The sequence below is a fragment of the Glycine max genome, chromosome 7 (genome assembly GCF_000004515.6).
Source record: "Glycine max cultivar Williams 82 chromosome 7, Glycine_max_v4.0, whole genome shotgun sequence".
Classification (NCBI taxonomy): domain Eukaryota; kingdom Viridiplantae; phylum Streptophyta; class Magnoliopsida; order Fabales; family Fabaceae; genus Glycine; species Glycine max.
The window spans coordinates 12,119,922-12,138,976 of NC_038243.2; the positions used below are offsets into that span (position 1 = coordinate 12,119,922).

At 34.8% G+C, this 19,055-nt stretch overlaps 1 non-coding gene across 1 annotated transcript; it reads left to right on the forward strand.

The window, feature by feature from the left end:
• The first annotated feature begins 9,372 nt into the window (after positions 1-9,372).
• On the forward strand, positions 9,373-9,479 carry LOC113002246 (small nucleolar RNA R71). The gene has a single exon (XR_003267790.1). It is a non-coding gene; the product is annotated as a small nucleolar RNA R71 (small nucleolar RNA).
• Positions 9,480-19,055: the final 9,576 nt, after the last annotated feature.

Sequence of the window (19,055 nt, forward strand, 5' to 3'; positions counted from 1 at the left end):
TCTCTAAGGCAGGATGAGTTGATTCCAATTGAAGCACATAAGAACCAATAATGCTTCTACTTCTATTACATGTGTCTTACTCTATAAAAACTTCTCAGTAATTAATAGTGAATGTATGGCAAGCAATGAATGACACCCAAAACTATTAAATAATGCAAATCTATCAAGGACACAACACTCTTACAATTCAATATATGAGATTAGTCCACATAATATAATCATCACAGATGAATAAATATAGCAAATGACACTCTTACAATACCAAATATGGGCAAAAACCATTTAAGACAATAGGACCAACAACAAAGGTTCACCAATCTGAAATGGTTGCTTTTCGTATAGGAAGGCAACTACTTCACAAAAAATTCATAAAAGGTCAAATAACTAGGCATTGTCTAGCTAATTATGGTGTCTTGCGGTCAATTACAAAAGGTTCACAATAGAGCCAACTATACAGGTGCCCAAAAAAGAAAAAAAAAACAAAGGGAATTGAGGAAGGAGCCTGGCAAAACATATCATAGAGAATTTCAAGAAAAAAAGATAAATTAACACACCTTTGTTCCATGTTTAGCAATGCACCCATTAGTGCCCAATGTTACAACAGCCTATTGGCAGTATTTAGAAAGAAATTCTACAACAGCTATAGGATCATCTTTGTGTTCACCCCTAAAATCCATGGTAAAGTAAATTGATATCACTTTTTTACAAGACCAAATATGTATGAAACAAAAATAAGATAGTCAATAACTAGGAAACTGAAGATAAATTTGTATTTTCAACAAATGCATCTTGATATAAAGTTGGGATTGATCCAAATGACAATCACCTTAAAAGTCCAGCTGCTTCATCCTCATTAGCAAAGTAGAGGTCTATGTTTCTACATTCTAGTAGCTTGAGAAGCAGTAGTATAAAGTTCCTCACCATCTTGCCAAAATGAAGAGATAACGAGTGAGAAATACAAATACAATACCTATATAAATTATGCAAGTGACTTAAAAATAAAACTTCCATAATCCTACATAATATATTGGTAGGCATCTTGAGCACTTTCATATTGTCATTATTGAAATTATGTATAAAAAATATGATCTCTTATATGTAGCAAATGGAAACAAGAAATCAAACATATTAGAAATTATTTTGTAGACTAATCGACTAATGATTATATTGAATTAACAACCCTTTGTCAGAATTCAGTTTTACCAAAACAATACCAAGATCCGCAACCCCCCAACCCACTCTTACGTTACCAAATATAAATATGCCATAACTATAGTACTAAAACTCAAGATCCACAACCCCCTACCCCACTTACAAACACCCTACTTCCATCATCACGAACTTCGATTAGCACAAAAGCAATTGAAGCCAACAGACTCACCATCTTGACTCGCAAGCTAGCTATTCCAAAACTAAGTACCACTACTATATCAACAACAAATCATTACTAGTGTGATACTTCTACTATTTCATTATTCTTAAAAGGTAAATTTGTTGTTTCTATGTTTGTCATTTGCATCTTAAATAATATATTATATATACATGGATGTTATGTGTAATCTTTCTTTATTAATGCACTACGTTGGAACCTCATGGTAATAAAGTAGAAAAAATTGTCAACATTGTTATGCTATCACGACAGAGTATTCTATCACCTAAGATAGTAGTTCCCTATGCAAATAACCTATCAATGGATAAAAATTTGCATGCCTTTAATAGGGTCATAACTCAATGCATAAAACAAGGATTAATAATATTTCTCATTGTTGTGTGACTAGGCTACATGCATATATAGCATTTATTTGGTTGCACTTAGAATTGATGGAACAAAAAACTCTTATAAATTTACAACTTCAAGTTTGGATATTGATCAAGAAAATGAGCTGGTTTGGAGGAGATTGGATGTATGGTGTTTGCAAGCACATAAATTTTAAGAAGATGGAAGCATGTCGGAGTGATCGAGGCCGTACCCGAATCAAATAAACATTAAAAATGCAGTATCTAGGAAGTGATCCTAGGTCGTCTCCCAACGAGCAATGGTCAACCAAACGTTCATAACAAATAGTAGGAAAATAGTAACGAATTGGGGGGGGGGGGGGGTTGTTTGCTTTTGTAAATTAAACAATGAATAGATGTGAATTAGAAAATATCAGAATTAAAACACGTTGCTTCCCCTTGATTCACAAGCAAGTCTCTTATCCTATGTTACGAGAGTTTATCCTTTATCAGTTCAACCACTTAATCCAACCCTAAATTAAATTACTAAGTGAAATTTAACATAAGGCATTCATTATGTGATTAAGCAACACATACACCAATTAATCATGAACGATCATTAAGCATGAACGTAAATTAAGCGTAGAGACAATTAATCAAGCACTAAGTATGCATGAATTAATAGCAACAAATACATAGTAATTGGTGAAAAGGAAAAACTGATCAGAATTTAATAGTAATAATAGAACCTCAAAGAGAGTTGTGCTTGATCCTCAAGAGAAAACAACGCTGGAGACTTAGCCTTCCATTAATCAATAGAAAATGAAATTGTAGTAGAAACGAAGAAAACTAGAATTATTCTCCAAAACGAAAAAGAAACTAAAACGAATTGAGAGTAGCACTCTAAAACTAAAACGAAAAAGAGAGAGAGGAGAGGAGAAAGAGAAGAGAGGAGGCTAAACTAGAACCTTGATGTTGTTATATAGTTTTCAGCCCCAAAGCTTACAAATCTGTTTTAAATCCAAGCCCATAAATAAAATAAAATCTAGATAAGATAAGATAAGATAAGATCTAGATGAAATAATATCTATATGAGATCAAATCTAAATAATATCTAGATAAGATAAAATTTGGTAGAATAAAATAATCTACTCTCTTCAAGTCCAAGCCCAATTTTGGATTCAAACCCAATGCTTCATTAATTCCTGAAATTAGATTAAAAACATCAAATTAGCTGAATGAGCCCAAATAATAAAACTGCCTAATTAATTTGACAATTAAGACTAATCAGTAATTAAAATGGTGCAAAAAAGGTTTAAGAAATAGGAGAAAATAATGGCACATCAAAATCCCCCATACTTAGCCTTTTGCACTCCTGGGCAAAATGAAACAAAGAACAAAATCCAAGGATATCAAAGAGAGACAAACAAAAACATTCACATATTTCTCAATGAACATGAAGGAATGAAAGGAATGGGTAACATCTAACATGAAGAGATCCAAAGAGTTAAGGCATTCGTGAAAATCATCCAAGCAACCCAATCATGGCAAAATAGTTAATCAGCTCAAGAATGAAAAGTGATAAAGCCTCAAAAGATATGCACTCTATCTCTCAAGTGTCTAGGCTACTATTTATCCTCAAAGCACCCATGAAGACCAACACCACATAAACTTGGCAAGATTCTAAAATTGACAATCAACCCATAAACACAAGCACATGAGGATCAAAATGTATTTTAAGGTTGTAACGGGGCCAAGGAAAAGGTAGGGAAAAATATGGAATAAGTAGCTAAATCCCAAAGGAATAAAGGAGCAATGGGGAATAAGTGCATATTAAGAAAAAAATAAGAAAACCTAAAGATAAAATTTAAACATAAAGAGTAGAACCAAGAGTCTCATCATTCTTTTTTTATTTATTTAAGAACTTATTCACTCAACTTTATTGCTTTTCTTTTTCTTTTTCTGATTGATTCAACTCGATTTTTTGTTTTTTTTTTTTTTTGCACAGTAGCATTTGAGAACTAGCATATCATTCAGCAGCATGTCCAACATTTAACCCATATACAATGTACATCAGTATGGCCCAAAAATACATCATGAAGCATAGCCAACAAAACATGTTATCCAACAAACCTCCCCCCCCCCCCCCCCCCCACAAACACACTTATTCCCCAAAAAATTCCAAAGCTCCAAAATTCCTTAAAGTTAAGGGGAGATCATGGTTTTTTATTTTAGGGTTGTAATGAGCTTCAAAACAAAGAAAGGGAAACATAGGATCAAAGGGGCTATCAAAGGAATTAATTCAAGCTAAGTCCATTTGGCTAGAAGCTTATAAGAACAAAATTGCCTCAATCATTTCCAAATATGCATGTGAATTAGGAAGCATCAACAAGAATCAAGCCAAGGCTATTGTGCAAGCAATCAATGGGGCAAAACACACCAAATGATTATGATGATGGATGGCTCAAATTCTCACAAAGGTAAACTTATCACTTCCAAATTGAGCTTTCAAAACTATCATGACATGTAGAGGAAAAACAAGGACTTCAAATCACAAAATGTCAAGAGACTTTTATTTTCAAAACAATTACCCATTTCTTGAACATATCGTATAATTCAAAGAAAAACATGCAAAGTTGTACATGCAAACAGAATTGACCTAAAATATTAAACTAGGAACCCAACAAAACTAAAAAAATTAACAAATTAACACAACTAACAAAATTAACAAAACCAACAAAACTAGCAAAACCAAAGAACACTTCCCCCATACTTAAACAACACATTGTCCTCAACGTAGCACAATTAAAAGATTAAAAGCAAGTAAACCATCAAATAGAATCGAACAAATGTAATAAAAGTAAAGAAGGAGATAGGAAAATAAAAACTCCCTAAGTCATGGTGGAGGAAGAGTAGGGTGGAGTAAGGAAGTCTCTTCCACCACTACGTCCACTAAAGAAGGGTTTGTGAGGAATGGCTTAAGTCGGTGTCCATTGACCTTGAAGCTCTTGTTTGTGGAGTCGCTTTTGATCTCAACTGTACCATAAGGAAAAACATTAGTAACAACAAAAGGACCAATCCACTTAGACCTTAACTTATCACTCATGAGTCCAAGCCTAGAATTATACAATAACACTTTTTGCCCAACCATGAAGTCCTTCTTAATTATCATGCTATCATGGAACTTCTTGGTCTTTTCTTTGTAGAACTTGGCATTCTCATACGCTTCTAGGCGGATCTCATCTAATTCACTCAGTTGCAACTTTCTTTCCTCACCAGCTTGATCCATAAAGAAGTTGCAGGTCTTCACTGCCCAGTATGCTTTGTGCTCAATCTCCACTAGAAGATGACATGCCTTTCCAAAGACAACTCGATAAGGAGACATTCCTATGGGTGCTTTGTAGGCAGTCCTATGTGCCCAAAGAGCATCATCAAGCCTGGTACTCCAATCTTTCCTGCTTGGCTGCACAATCTTCTCTAAAATTCTCTTGATCTCCCTGTTAGAAATTTCTGCCTGTCCATTGGTTTGGGGGTGGTATGGTGTGGATACCCTGTGTACAACCCCGTACTTTTCAAGCAAGGCATGCATTAATTTGTTGCAAAAATGGGTTCCTTGATCACTAACGATTGCTTTAGGTACTCCAAACCTGCAAAACAAATTAGATCTGACAAAATCTGCAACAACCTTAGCATTATTAGTTCTAGTGGGTTTGGCTTCCACCCATTTTGAAACATAATCAATTGCAAGGAGAATGTAAACATAACCAAAAGAGACAGGAAAAGGGCCCATGAAATCTATGCACCAGACATCAAACACCTCACAGAATAGCATAGGTTGCTGAGGCATTTGTTGTCGCCATGTAAGTGCACTTCCTGCTCTCTGAAACTACTTACAAATGCTATAAATCTTCCACGCATGGTCAAGGGAAGGTTGCTAAGGGAGGAAAAACAGAAGCAACTAAATAATTGACATTGTTAGCAAACCATGGAGTAGAAAGAGAATCAGAAATACTATACAATATATACAAATGATCATCCAGGAAATCATCCCGAATGGGTGAATCTTCATCAGACACACGTTCGATCCGACTCAAATGATCAACAACTAAATTTTGTGCTCCGCTCCTATCATGGATCTCCAAGTCAAACTTTTGGAGCCAGAGCATCCATCAGATCAATCTAGGCTTTGAATCAGCCTTCTTCAACAAGTACTTTAGAGCTGCATGGTCAGTATAAACAATAATGCGAGTACCAAGCAAATAAGAATGAAATTTTTCAAGAGCAAAAACTATGGCTAGTAGCTCTTTCTCAGTAGTAGTATAATTCGCTTGGGCAGCATCTAAAGCATAATATATCACCCTAGGCAATTTATCAATTTTCTGAGCAAGGACAGCCCCCAATGCATAATTTGATGCATCACACATAAGCTCAAAAGGGGCTATCCAGTCGGGTGCTAGGATGATGGGGGTAGTAGTCAGTGCTCTTTTGAGGCAATCAAAAACCTCTTTGCATTTATCATTAAAGTCAAACTCCACCTCCTTTTGCAACAAGTTGGATAGTGGAAGGGCTACTTTGCTAAAATCTCTTATAAAGCGCCTGTAGAATCCTACATGACCAAGAAAAGATCGCACCTCTCGCACGTAAGAGAGGTAAGGCAATTGTGAAATAACAAAATTTTTTGCAGGATCTACTTCAATGCCCTTATTGGAAATAATGTGGCCTAAAACTATACCTTGCTCAACCATAAAATGACATTTTTCAAAATTTAGAACAAGGTTAGTTTCAGTGCATCTATTCAAAACCTTTTCTAGACTATCCAAACAAATATCAAAAGAGGATCCATATACAGTGAAATCATCCATAAACACCTCTATGCAATTTTCTAAAAAATCACTAAAAATACTGATCATGCACCGTTGGAAGGTATCATGGGCATTGCACAGGCTGAAAGGCATCCTCCTATAGGCAAAAGTGTCGAAGGGGCAAGTGAATGTGGTCTTTTCCTGATCCTTAGGAGCAATAGTGATTTGCATATAACCAGAAAAACCATCAAGGAAACAGTAGTGAGATTTACCTGCCAAGCATCCAAGCATCTGGTCAATGAATGGCAGGGGAAAATGGTCCTTTTTGGTAACCTGGTTCAGCCTCCTATAGTCGATGCAGACTCTCCAACTGTTCTGCACCCGAGTAGGAATCAACTCCTCCTTCTCATTTTTTATGACGGTGAGGCTAATTTTCTTCAGGACTACCTGGACGGGACTCACCCATTGGCTGTCGGAGATAGGATAAATGATTCCAGCTTGTAGAAGCTTGGTTACCTCCTTCTTCACTACATCAAGAATCACCGGGTTGAGTCTTCTCTGTGGCTGTCTTACTGGTTTAGCCCCATCCTTTAAATTTATCCGATCCATACATGTGGATGGGCTAATACCAGGAATGTCCGCCAAGGTCCAGGTTATAGCCTTCTTATGCTTCTTGAGAACTGATAACAGCTTCTCCTCTTGCTCATCAGCAAGGGAGGAAGATATAATTACTGAAAAACTTTTGCTATCATCCAAGTAAGCATATTTTAAATTTGATGGCAGAGGCTTCAATTCTTGTGTGGGCGGCTGGATAATGGTAGAAAGAGATGGTTTCTCAGCCTGTATCTCATAAAGAAAGTCAAAGGTATGTGTACTTCCTGAAACATGGTTAGTTCTATCTGACTCTAGAAAATCAATCTCAAGAGGTAAAACATCACCAGACATGTAATCAATATCAATTTCAGATTCACTCTCAGCATCAAATTCAGACATATGATCAAGTACAAATTCAGATTCAATGCATGAAGAGTGACAGGCATGCAGATTAGAATGAAGATCAGTCATGTATTCATCAATAATATGGTTAATTATTTCAACACGAAATACAGAAAGATCTTCATATGGGTGTTTCATAGCATCAAGAATATTAAAATGAATAGTTATATCACCAAAGTCCATAGATAGTGTGCCTGCATATACATCTATCTTAGTTCTAGCAGTTTTCATAAAAGGTTTGCCTAGAATGATGGGAATTGATCCTTGAGAAAATCCCTCCTCCATATTCAAAATATAAAAATCAACAGGGAAAATCAGTTTACCAACTCTAACTAAGACATCCTCTATGAAACCAGCAGGATAGGCAACACTTCTATTAGCTAAATGAATTATCACATCAGTTGACTGCAAAGGACCAAGAGATAGAGAATTAAAAATAGACAGAGGCATAACACTAACAGAAGCTCCTAAATCTAGCATGGCATTGTCAAACTTAATGTTCCCTATAATACAAGGTATGCTGAATGTACCTGGATCTTTACATTTTTCAGGGATTTGGGGAACAGATTTACCAATCAATGCAGAGACATTTCTGCCCATGCTAATTCTTTCACTTCCTTTAAGCTTCCGCTTATTAGTGCACAACTCCTTCAACAATTTAGCATATCTTGGAATTTGCTTTATTGCATCCAGCAGAGGTATGTTTACCTCTACTTTTCTAAATGTTTCCAAGATCTCCTTCTCTGCCTCTTCCATTTTTTTGTTGGAAATTTCTCTTGGAGGGAATAGAAGAGGGATATGCTGCTTCTGTAAATCAAAATTACCAGTGGAAGATTCACTTGCATAGAAATTGTTAGGTAACTTACTCTTTAAATTTTTGTCATCATCTTTTTCTAGAGTAGAGTGAAGTTAGGCAAGTTCATTTGTGGATGAGGAAGATGTTGCTGGTTGAGGTCCTTGACACTGCTTTCCCGACCTCAATGTAATGACACTCACATTTTTGGGATTCTGGACAGATTGAGAAGGTAATCTATCAGAATTCTGGGACTGTTGTTGATTTAACTGTGTAGCCAATTGTCCCATTTGATTAGTTAAGCTCTGAATGGAGGCTCTGTTCTCTTGTTGAAATTACATGTTTTGCATAGTCATTTGCCTCACAAGTTCTTCAAGGGAAGGTTACGGAGGAGCCTCAACTATTTGTTGTTTCTGGGGCTATTGCTATTGTTGTTGTTGTTGCTACTGGATTGGTGAAGGAACGTATGGTCTGCTTAGGCCAGCAGCATTCTGAAAATAAGGTTGTTGTTGTTGTTGCTGTTGTTGTGAAGGATTCGACCATCTAAGGTTGGGATGATTCCTCCACCCGGGATTGTACCTGTTTCTGGAGAGGTCATAATTGTTCTGTTGTGGCTGATTTTGCTGCTGAGGTTGAGGAGGTCTATTTTAGATGTTTGCATCATAAGCTCCAGGCTGTTCAATTGCTTCAGATTGTTGCACAGAAGGGCAAAGGTCTGTGTGGTAGTCGGCAGAGGAGCATAAACCACAGAGTCTGGCGATAGGTGCAGATTTTTTATTCATAGCCAGTTGGGTTACCAGATTAACCAAGACATCTAGTTTACCTTCAAGCTTCTTAGTCTCATCTGATGAAGATGAATTCGTGGCTACTTCATGCACTCCTCTAATGACAATGGCATCATTTCTGGCACTAAATTGCTGGGAGTTTGAAGCCATCTTCTCAATTAAATTTCTGGCTTCAACAGGGGTCATGTCTCCAATGGCTCCACTACTGGTAACATCAATCATACTTCTCTCCATGTTACTGAGTCTTTCATAAAAATATTGGAGAAGAAGATGCTTAGAAATCTGGTGGTGAGGGTAATTGGCACATAGTTCTTTAAATCTCTCCCAATATTCATATAGGCTCTCTCCACTGAATTGCCTAATGCTTGAAATATCCTTTCTGATGGCCATGGTCCTGGAAGCAGGGAAACTTTTTTCTAAGAATACTCTCTTGAGGTCATCCCAGCTCGTGATGGACCTTGGAGCAAGGTAATATAGCCAGTCCTTTGCTATTCCCTCTAAAGAATGAGGAAAGGCCTTCAAAAATATGTGATCCTCCTGGACATCTGGGGTTTCATGGTGGAGCAGACAATATGGAGTTCTTTCAAATGTTTGTGCGGGTCTTCACCTACAAGGCCATGAAACTTTGGAAGCAAATGGATCAATCCAGTTTTAAAAACATATGGGACATCCTTATCAGGGTATTGGATGCACAAGCTTTCGTAGGTGAAATCAGGTGCAGCTATTTTCCTTAGAGTCCTCTCACGGGATGGAGGTTGTGCCATGTTCTCAGAATGTTCAAAATTATAATGCTCAAAATCAGGATGCTCAAAAGGTATAAAATGATGCCTAACTAATCTATGAAATGTCCTATCTATCTCAGGATCAAAGGGTTGTAGGTCAGATGGATTGCCTCTGGTCATATACTACATTCAGCATGCACAACTAGTTGCCTTCTTATGCAAGTAACAGTGTAGGTTTGAACTACAACTACCCTCAAATGATATCCAAATGACTTTAAATTTTGTGAGCAACACCCTAAAATCATGAAAAGATGTCACAAAAATTTTCAGGCAAAAATTCAAAGTCTAACTATGGAAACTACCTAAGGAAAGTTTAGAAAAATAAAACAATAAAACTTGAAAAAAAACTAGTAAACAGGCGATTCTGTCTAGCTAGAGACCTCAGCCGGCCTTTGGCGGGTTGCCACAGTATGGGAAATTTTTTTCTACCCCAAATACATATATAATAATTGTAATTTTGATACCCGGAGCAAAAGTTATGGCCGTTTGAAGTTTTGCTAAACACAAGTTCTCAAATGTTTTTGAATCTCTCAAATCTGGCCACACCAAGTGTTCCCGGTATTTTTCACACAAAATATGAGTCAAAAGAACCTACCACACCAAAATTCAGCCAAAAATAACAACCTTAACTATCAAAACAAAAATTGCCAATTAAATTGTTAGCAGCAGTCACTAATGGATTTGCACTACTACTCTGTTTTCCAGGCCAGCAAAAGTGGTCGCTAAATCCGTCACAAAACACTATTCACAGCAAAATACAAAAATTGAAACAAGGGAAGCACTGAATAGAAAAACTAAAACAAAACACCGCACTAAACAAAATAACATGACGCTAACACAACACGAAAGCATAAAACAACAAAACATAAAACACGAATCACTAGCTATTATGAACCTTTGGACACTGCTCCCCGGCAACGGCGCCAAATTTGATCGAGGCCGTACCCGAATCAAATAAACATTAAAAATGCAGTATCTAGGAAGTGATCCTAGGTCGTCTCCCAACGAGCAATGGTCAACCAAACGTTCATAACAGATAGTAGGAAAATAGTAACGAACTGGGGGGGGTGTTTGCTTTTGTAAATTAAACAGCGAATAGATGTGAATTAGAAAATATTAGAATTAAAACCCATTGCTTCCCCTTGATTCACAAGCAAGTCTCTTATCCTAGGTTACGAGATTTTATCCTTTATCAGTTCAACCACTTAATCCAACCCTAAATTAAATTACTAGGCGAAATTTAACATAAGACATTCATTATGTGATTAAGCAACACATACACCAATTAATCATGAACGATCATTAAGCATGAACATAAATTAAGCGCAGAGATAATTAATCAAGCACTAAGCATGCATGAATTAATAGCAACAAATACAAAGTAATTAGTGAAGAGGAAAAACTGATCAGAATTTAATAGTAATAATAGAACCTCAAAGAGAGTTGTGCTTGATCCTCAAGAGAAAACAACGCTGGAGACTTAGCCTTCCATTAATCAATAGAAAATGAAATTGTAGTAGAAACGAAGAAAACTAGAATTATTCTCCAAAACAAAAAAGAAACTAAAACGAATTGAGAGTAACACTCTAAAACTAAAACGAAAAAAAGAGAGAGGAGAGGAGAGAGAGAATAGAGGAGGCTAAACTAGAACCTTGGTGCTGTTATATAGTTTTCAGCCCCAAAGCTTACAAATCTGTTTTAAATCCAAGTCCATAAATAAAATAAAATCTAGATAAGATAAGATAAGATCTAGATGAAATAATATCTAGATGAGATCAAATCTAAATAATATCTAGATAAGATAAAATTTGGTAGAATAAAATAGTCTTCTCTCTTCAAGTCCAAGCCCAATTCTGGATCCAAGCCCAATGCTTCATTAATTCCTGAAATTAGATTAAAAACATCAAATTAGCTGAATGAGCCCAAATAATAAAACTGCCTAATTAATTTGATAATTAAGACTAATCAGTAATTAAAATGGTGCAAAAAAGTTTAAGAAATAGGAGAAAATAATGGCACATCACGGAGTTGAGGATACCCCATGTATGGGGGACCTGACCCTTCAATCTACAGATACAACAAGACTAAAGCATTAGCAGGGAATTGGTTCTGCAATTATGGAGCTCACAACTATGCTAGTAGATAAAACTGCTATAGATGTGGTGTAATCAAAGATTATTACTCTTAAGGATATGGCTCCAACTCTGGAGAATATGGATCTTACACTTTTCCCCCGGGATGGAAGAATGGAGACTGGCTTTGCCCAAATTCAGTTCATATTATCATCAATTTTTCACTATTCCAAATAGTATCACTCTTTCTTACCCTGCATTATTTATCATCACATTATCATTTGACTCACACAACAATATAGAGAGCCTCCATTTAATTTGAGACTAGAAACAGTGACTACATGTCATTTACTTAATTCCAAACTATCATAAAATGTAAGCAATGTAATTTAATAACATGAGAGAATTTGGACAAAAGGTGCATATTTCAGATGGAGAATTAGGACCATGGCATTAAATACAAAGAATCAATGTCCATTATAAGTCATGAAAAAAAAACAATATTTAAAATATAAGTCACAAGTTAATGTCCATACCTAATCTTATATTGACTTCACATTAAAACAACATTTTAGTACATTGCAGAATATTCCAAACAATCTCAATGTCATATTTACATTATATAGAACTATAAGTAAATAAAAAGTTTATGTGTGTAAGATGTCAATTTACCAAGATTTATACCAAAATATAGCTCTTTTTTTAATTCATAAACAAATTCCATATCACATTTTAAATAACTTGCATTAGTAGAGGTATTTACCATCTACAGAAGGTAAACTCTCTTGACGGTGCACTAATTCACGATGTTCCACGAAGGCCTTTATATTCTCTAAAGCTGAGAAATGTAATCCCAACAGAAGGTAGTAATCAATTATATGTTGAGACTCCAAGATCCATGTTAGTTTTTGATTTTCAGAGACGTGAACCAATTATTGATATCCATATAAGGTAGAATTAATTAGAAATTATTCAATATGAATTGGATATTTTACCATGCAATAGATTATCCATTGACAAATTAAATAGAGAGATCACTAAAAAAATGGCACCTTTGGATAATTTTTCCATGATAAATTCTTATGCATCACTTCTTTCAATCACACAGAGCAACTTGCCAATCTTACACAAACTTTTGTTTTTGTTGAATGGTTTCAATTTGAAAAATATGAATTCATTAGAAGATTATGTTAGTTTTGAAATACATGGAAACCAACCAGACAAATGCAATCCCTATATGTTACATTAGTGACATCATATTCTAGATATTTGTGGACTCTAACTAATGAATAATGAAGAAGCATGATAAACCCTAACAAAAAACCCAAAAACTCAAATCCAAAAAAATAACCGAAAAACCCTTGAGAGAAAAAAAAAACTTGGAAAGACCCAAACAAAGAAGAGAATTAACTATGTGAATGTCAAGGAAACTGGAGAGAGCAAGGATCTTAAGAAGCTCGCAGCCAATTCCGCTAGTACCAACCATAAGCACCTTGGCATCCTGAAAATTTTCCAAACCGACATTAGAGGAGGCAAATTGACAGAAAAAAAGGGGTTGTGTTGCATTGTTGTGTGTGTTGTGTGGGTTGTGTTACTTTAATAACAGTGGGTGAAGAAAGGGTTGCCATTGGAAGTGAGAGTGTGAGAGAAAGAAAAGGTGAAGAAGAAAACATGGAGAAGAAGAAGAAGAACCATTGAAAAATCACATGAGAGAGAGGGTACCCAGAAGTAGAAGTGAGCTCGTGAGGGTCTTTTTTTCTAAACCTCAACATTGATTTTTTAAAAATCGATATTTAAACACTCGCAGCATCGGTTTTTTAAAAAATTATGTTATGTGAGTATTTACAATATTGATTTTTAAAAATTTGATGTTAAAATCACTCTGTTAACATCGGTTTTTCTAAAATCAATATTAACGATGACATTTTATTTACAAAGATGCCACCGCACTTTTGTTAATATCGATTTTCATAAAATCGATGTTAAATTGACGAAGTTAAAAGTTTTTTTAGTAGTGTAATCAAGGTTATGAAGTAGCAAGGAAGGATACGAAGGAAGGTAGAATTGCCCTTGGTCTTGAAGTCTCCAAGTCCAAAGCAAGAAATGAGAATAGAATGGTTGCCTTAGGAGAGCAAGAGGAGCCTGGCCACTCTGAGAGGAAGAGAGGGAATGAGTTGAGTGAGAGAAAGACTAAGTGAGAAATGAGAGAACTAGAGTTTTCATGTTTAAGACTTTGTGGAACTCAAATTCCATTTAATTCAAACTGTCACTACTGGAAAAAAACCTTTCTACGACACTAGTTTTACGACGGTTATACAAAGATCGATGTCATAAGTAAAGCAGTGACATTTTTGTAAATAATTGTAACCTTTTAAAGGTGGTTTCCTAAAAAATGACTTTAAAAATGCTTTACTACATCGGTTTTTAGAAACTGTCTTCGAAAGCATGTGTTTTCCCACTCTCATGTTGATGTGGCATGTTTTAATTGGGCTAGCTTAGACAACCCTAAATCTCAATTTTTCTTCTATGTTCCCTCATTCTTCCATTCTCATTTCCATCATAGAGAGAGAGGGAGAGAGAAGAAACATCGTAAGAGCTGTAAAGCTCACTCCACTACTCCGTCGAGCATGCACTGCATCCCAACAATGCCTACGACGTGCCATGGGTAGAAAAGTATCATCCTAGAAAGGTCGCTGACATCATTGGCAATGAGGATGCCGTCTCCAGGCTCCAAGTCAGCGCTCGCGACGGCAGCATGGCCAATCTCATTTCATCCATACGTCTCTCATTTCACCCCTTAAATTAACTATTTCCTGGTTGTCTTGGGCCCGATATCATCATAGACAACATCATGTATTTTCGCTTCATGCACAACCAAGGCGGAAAATTGTAAATTACTAGTAGAACTGGCCATGAACTGTGTTGAGTGCTTAAATTTCCATATGGATTCATTCCATCACTGGCTAGTCCAAGTCTAAGATTTCTTGCCTCTTTGCCGAAATCCGGATACAAACTATCAATCTTATTCCACTGGGAGCAATCAGCTGGATGACGGACCATTCCATCAGATTTTCTCCCATTTGCATGCCAGGTAAGATCTTTTGCGTCGTCCTCATTAGCAAATAAACGCTTAAACCTTGGAATGATGGGAAGATACCACAACACCTTCGCTGGAGGGCCCTTCTTTGAGTTTTCATCAGAACTGCAGTCCTCATCATCCTTCACCTTGTACCATGACACTCCACACCTAGGGCATTTAGACATTTCTTCAAATTCATGTCTGTACAGTATGCAATCATTAGGGCAAGCATGAATCTTCTGATACTCCATATCCATCGGACACAATATCTTCTTTGCCTGATAGTAGCTTTTAGGCAATGTGTTATCCTGTGGAAGCAGATCGTGCACTATTTGAAGCAATGAAGTAAAGCTTTTGTCACTCCATCCATATCTGACCTTGACATTAACCAGACTTAACACCACCGACAATAGTGTCAAGGAATTCTTGCACCCCGGATACAAAGGCTTCTTTGAGTCACCCTGCAATCTTTCATACACAGGGGCATGTGCTTGCTGGAAAGACTCTTGTCCAAGGTCACGAATCATATCCTCCAAGCGATCTCCCATTTCTACATCAAACGGTTCGGATTGTTGCCCACTCTGCATGTCTATCATTTCACCATGCCATATCCACGTCGTATAATTTCTTTTAATTCCATCACACAATAGATGCTCTCGTATGTCATCCAGTATTTGTCGTCTTCCGTTCAAACAATTGATGCAAGGACAATAATATTTTCCATCTTCATCCGGTTGACCTCTTTGTGAAGCAAATTGTAAGAATTGCTCGACGCCTTCCTCATATTCTGGGCTGATGCGACTTTCATTCATCCAACTTCGATCCATCTAAGTAATAACTCGGTCATACTCTCAAAGTTATTAAGTGCATGAAAATCTCACTTTTTTATTAAAGGTGTGGCCCTATCCCATTCGGGAAGACCGTCTTTTATGGTAGCTTCATACATCAGGGTTAATTCTATTTTGTTAAATTTGACAAAATTTTGGCAGCATTTCGCATTGGTCTCCAAGTACACGACATGAAATCGGTGAAATTAATTTCCCGATAATCAAGTATGCACTCAGAGAACAACTAGAAATGCATTACCAAAATTTCATCAAATTAAACAAAATAATTTTAACCTTAACACATGAATCTACCATAAAAATATCAGTCTCCCCAAACTGTCCAAACGGACAATTCAAGATTGAATACAATGATTAATGCAAACTGTCCGCAAGAATCATTGTATCCAATCTCAAACGGGAATCTAAGGTTCACTCATCATGAACACAATTTGTATAGCATATATCAATTGTCATTAATGGCAGTGAACACGTAATAAAAATATTCATTGGTAACAAACATTTGTACCTGTGATGATGAGCAGCACGGTCCAAAATGAAAGCAAGAATCAAAGAAATAACTGAATGAACACCTACATAAGACAATTTTGTGTATGATAAAAAAAAGAGTAAGATTAAGTATAACAAGCGCTCAGAAGATACGAGAACACTTTATTCTAAATTATATCAAAAAACTGTCTTACTTCTTTCTCTTTTCGAATATATATATATATACACACACACACACACACACACACAACTTCTATTACCTCTCAGAAGATCACAGAACTGCATTGTGGACAGGCCCAGTCACAGGGTCCCCCACTTTCTTTATGGCTTCAAACGTTGTGCCATCCATTAGTTCCCTGTCATTGAATCAGAGACTTGTGTCTTAATTACTATCTACAACTACTCTCAGCAACTCTCTAATAAAGAAGGGTATTCGATCGTAAGTAATAAATTAGTCCAGATAAAATATTTACTACATATGAGTCAAGTCATGTGATTGCATGTCTCATTAGAAAATGACATGACATGAGTTTAATTTAATTATAACGAGAAGTGTTAAAAACCTATATATTTTTTTAAAGCATTATTTTAATCAAATTTTTTATAACGAGTTAAACCTTATTGAAAATATAAACTGCTCTGCTCTGTCTCCGTGTGACACAATTTTCATTATTCATATAACCAAACTCATCCAATAATAGTAGTACACTCGATCGGAACATAAATAACAAAAGGGTAGTAGTAGGAATTCAGAATACTATTAAGTTATAAGATGAATCTCAGAAAATTAATAAAATAATAAGATATGAGAAAAGTGTGTTGGTCTGGTTTTGGTAATATTACGACTTTAGTAGAAACATAACTAGTACTACTACGTCCTCGTGTCATTAAATCAACATTCTATTAAATTAAATAAAAAAATAGAAAACTGTTCAGATATACTTTTTGACATTTTTATTTTAAATATAAATATTAAAAAATAATCTGTATTAATTAGAATTCATGTAAAATTTCATTCAATAATATAAACGTCAAATAATAATATATATCCGTATGATACAAGGTACTGTTTTTTCAATGCATTTATTATTAGACTATTTTTATTATTATTTTACTTAATAAAAAATAGAAGTCATAAACTATATATATATATATATATATATATATATATATATATATATATATATATATATATATATATATATATATATATATATATATATATATATATATATATATATATATATATTGTACAGTGCTTGTATCATTGATGCTACATAAATCATAATAATGCAGGTTATACCAAATTTATGAATATTGAATATTTTGGAGGAACCAGAAATTAAAGGCGATGGCTATAGGGACCCTTTATTTTTAAGTCATGATGGAATATATATATATATATATATATATATATATATATATATATATATGAAGATGACATGCAATGAACCTACTCATTATATTCCTTTCCTTTCTTGTAATTATTGCTAATCTTATATATCTATATTCAAACAAGCTCGTGACTGCTTTCATTCTTAAATTTAACTGATTATAAACTTTTTTTTTCCAGGCATAGCTGCCATACGGTATTGGTTTACAACTGTCAATATATATATATATATATATATATATATATATATATATATATATATATATATATATATATATACTTTTTTAACTTTGTAGCAAGAGTTTATTAACTTCATTTTTCCTCCAATAGTTCAGCATATTTGAAAAAATTAAAGCTAGGGTAGAACCAAAATATTTAGTCAGGATCACATATATGACAAAAAATAAAATATATAGAAACGGGCAGAAACATTTTCTTTTACTATTATCGTTTTCAACCTCATTGCGTCCAAATCCAACTATGATGGTGCAATTCATTTCTAATTCTAACACTAGCTAGCTAGCATCAATCCAAATCGAACCAACATCCCTATAGCTTAATGGGTCACATCTAACATTACTGAGTAATCAGCATCAACTAACTTAATGGGTCACATCAAACTAATAAAGAAAAAGGATTTGATGGAGATGAAGTACGGAGACTACTCCATTATATAACGTGCAAGGTGTAATTGTATCTGAGGAAGAGACACAAACAAGACTACAAGCCACCTACTATTCATTTCACTTTTCATACATTCTCCATGCTTTTCTATGTTAAGTAAACTTTATTAAACTATGAAAGAAACTTAAAATATATCTTGTTTTATTAGTTTTAATAATTTTAATAAACATTTTTCAATCATATAAAATCACCTTATATTTTTATTGAAGGTACTGGAGCCTGTGAGTAGAAAAATCATATAAACATTTTTCTTCACATTATAACATATCACCAGTTTTTCAATTAGAAATTTTTAGTATTTTTTTTCTTTTATGGAATCATACAACCTTTTAATTAGTTAAAAAAATTCTTTCAACTATCTAAAAGTCCTCTTTCTACTAAATAAAGCAATTGTTTAACTAAATATTAATGTTTAACTAAATTAATATTACTTTAGTAGAATTTCTAATATTAATGTTTAACTAAATAACTAACCCAAGTTTAATTTGCCACGTAACTTATATCACCAACCGCCTAGATTTCACCCAATTGTTTGAGTATTAAATTATGGAAAATTTTACTAAATTTTATAGTGTGTCAACTATTATTAAAATTGGTAACAAAAAATTCTTGCCGTACC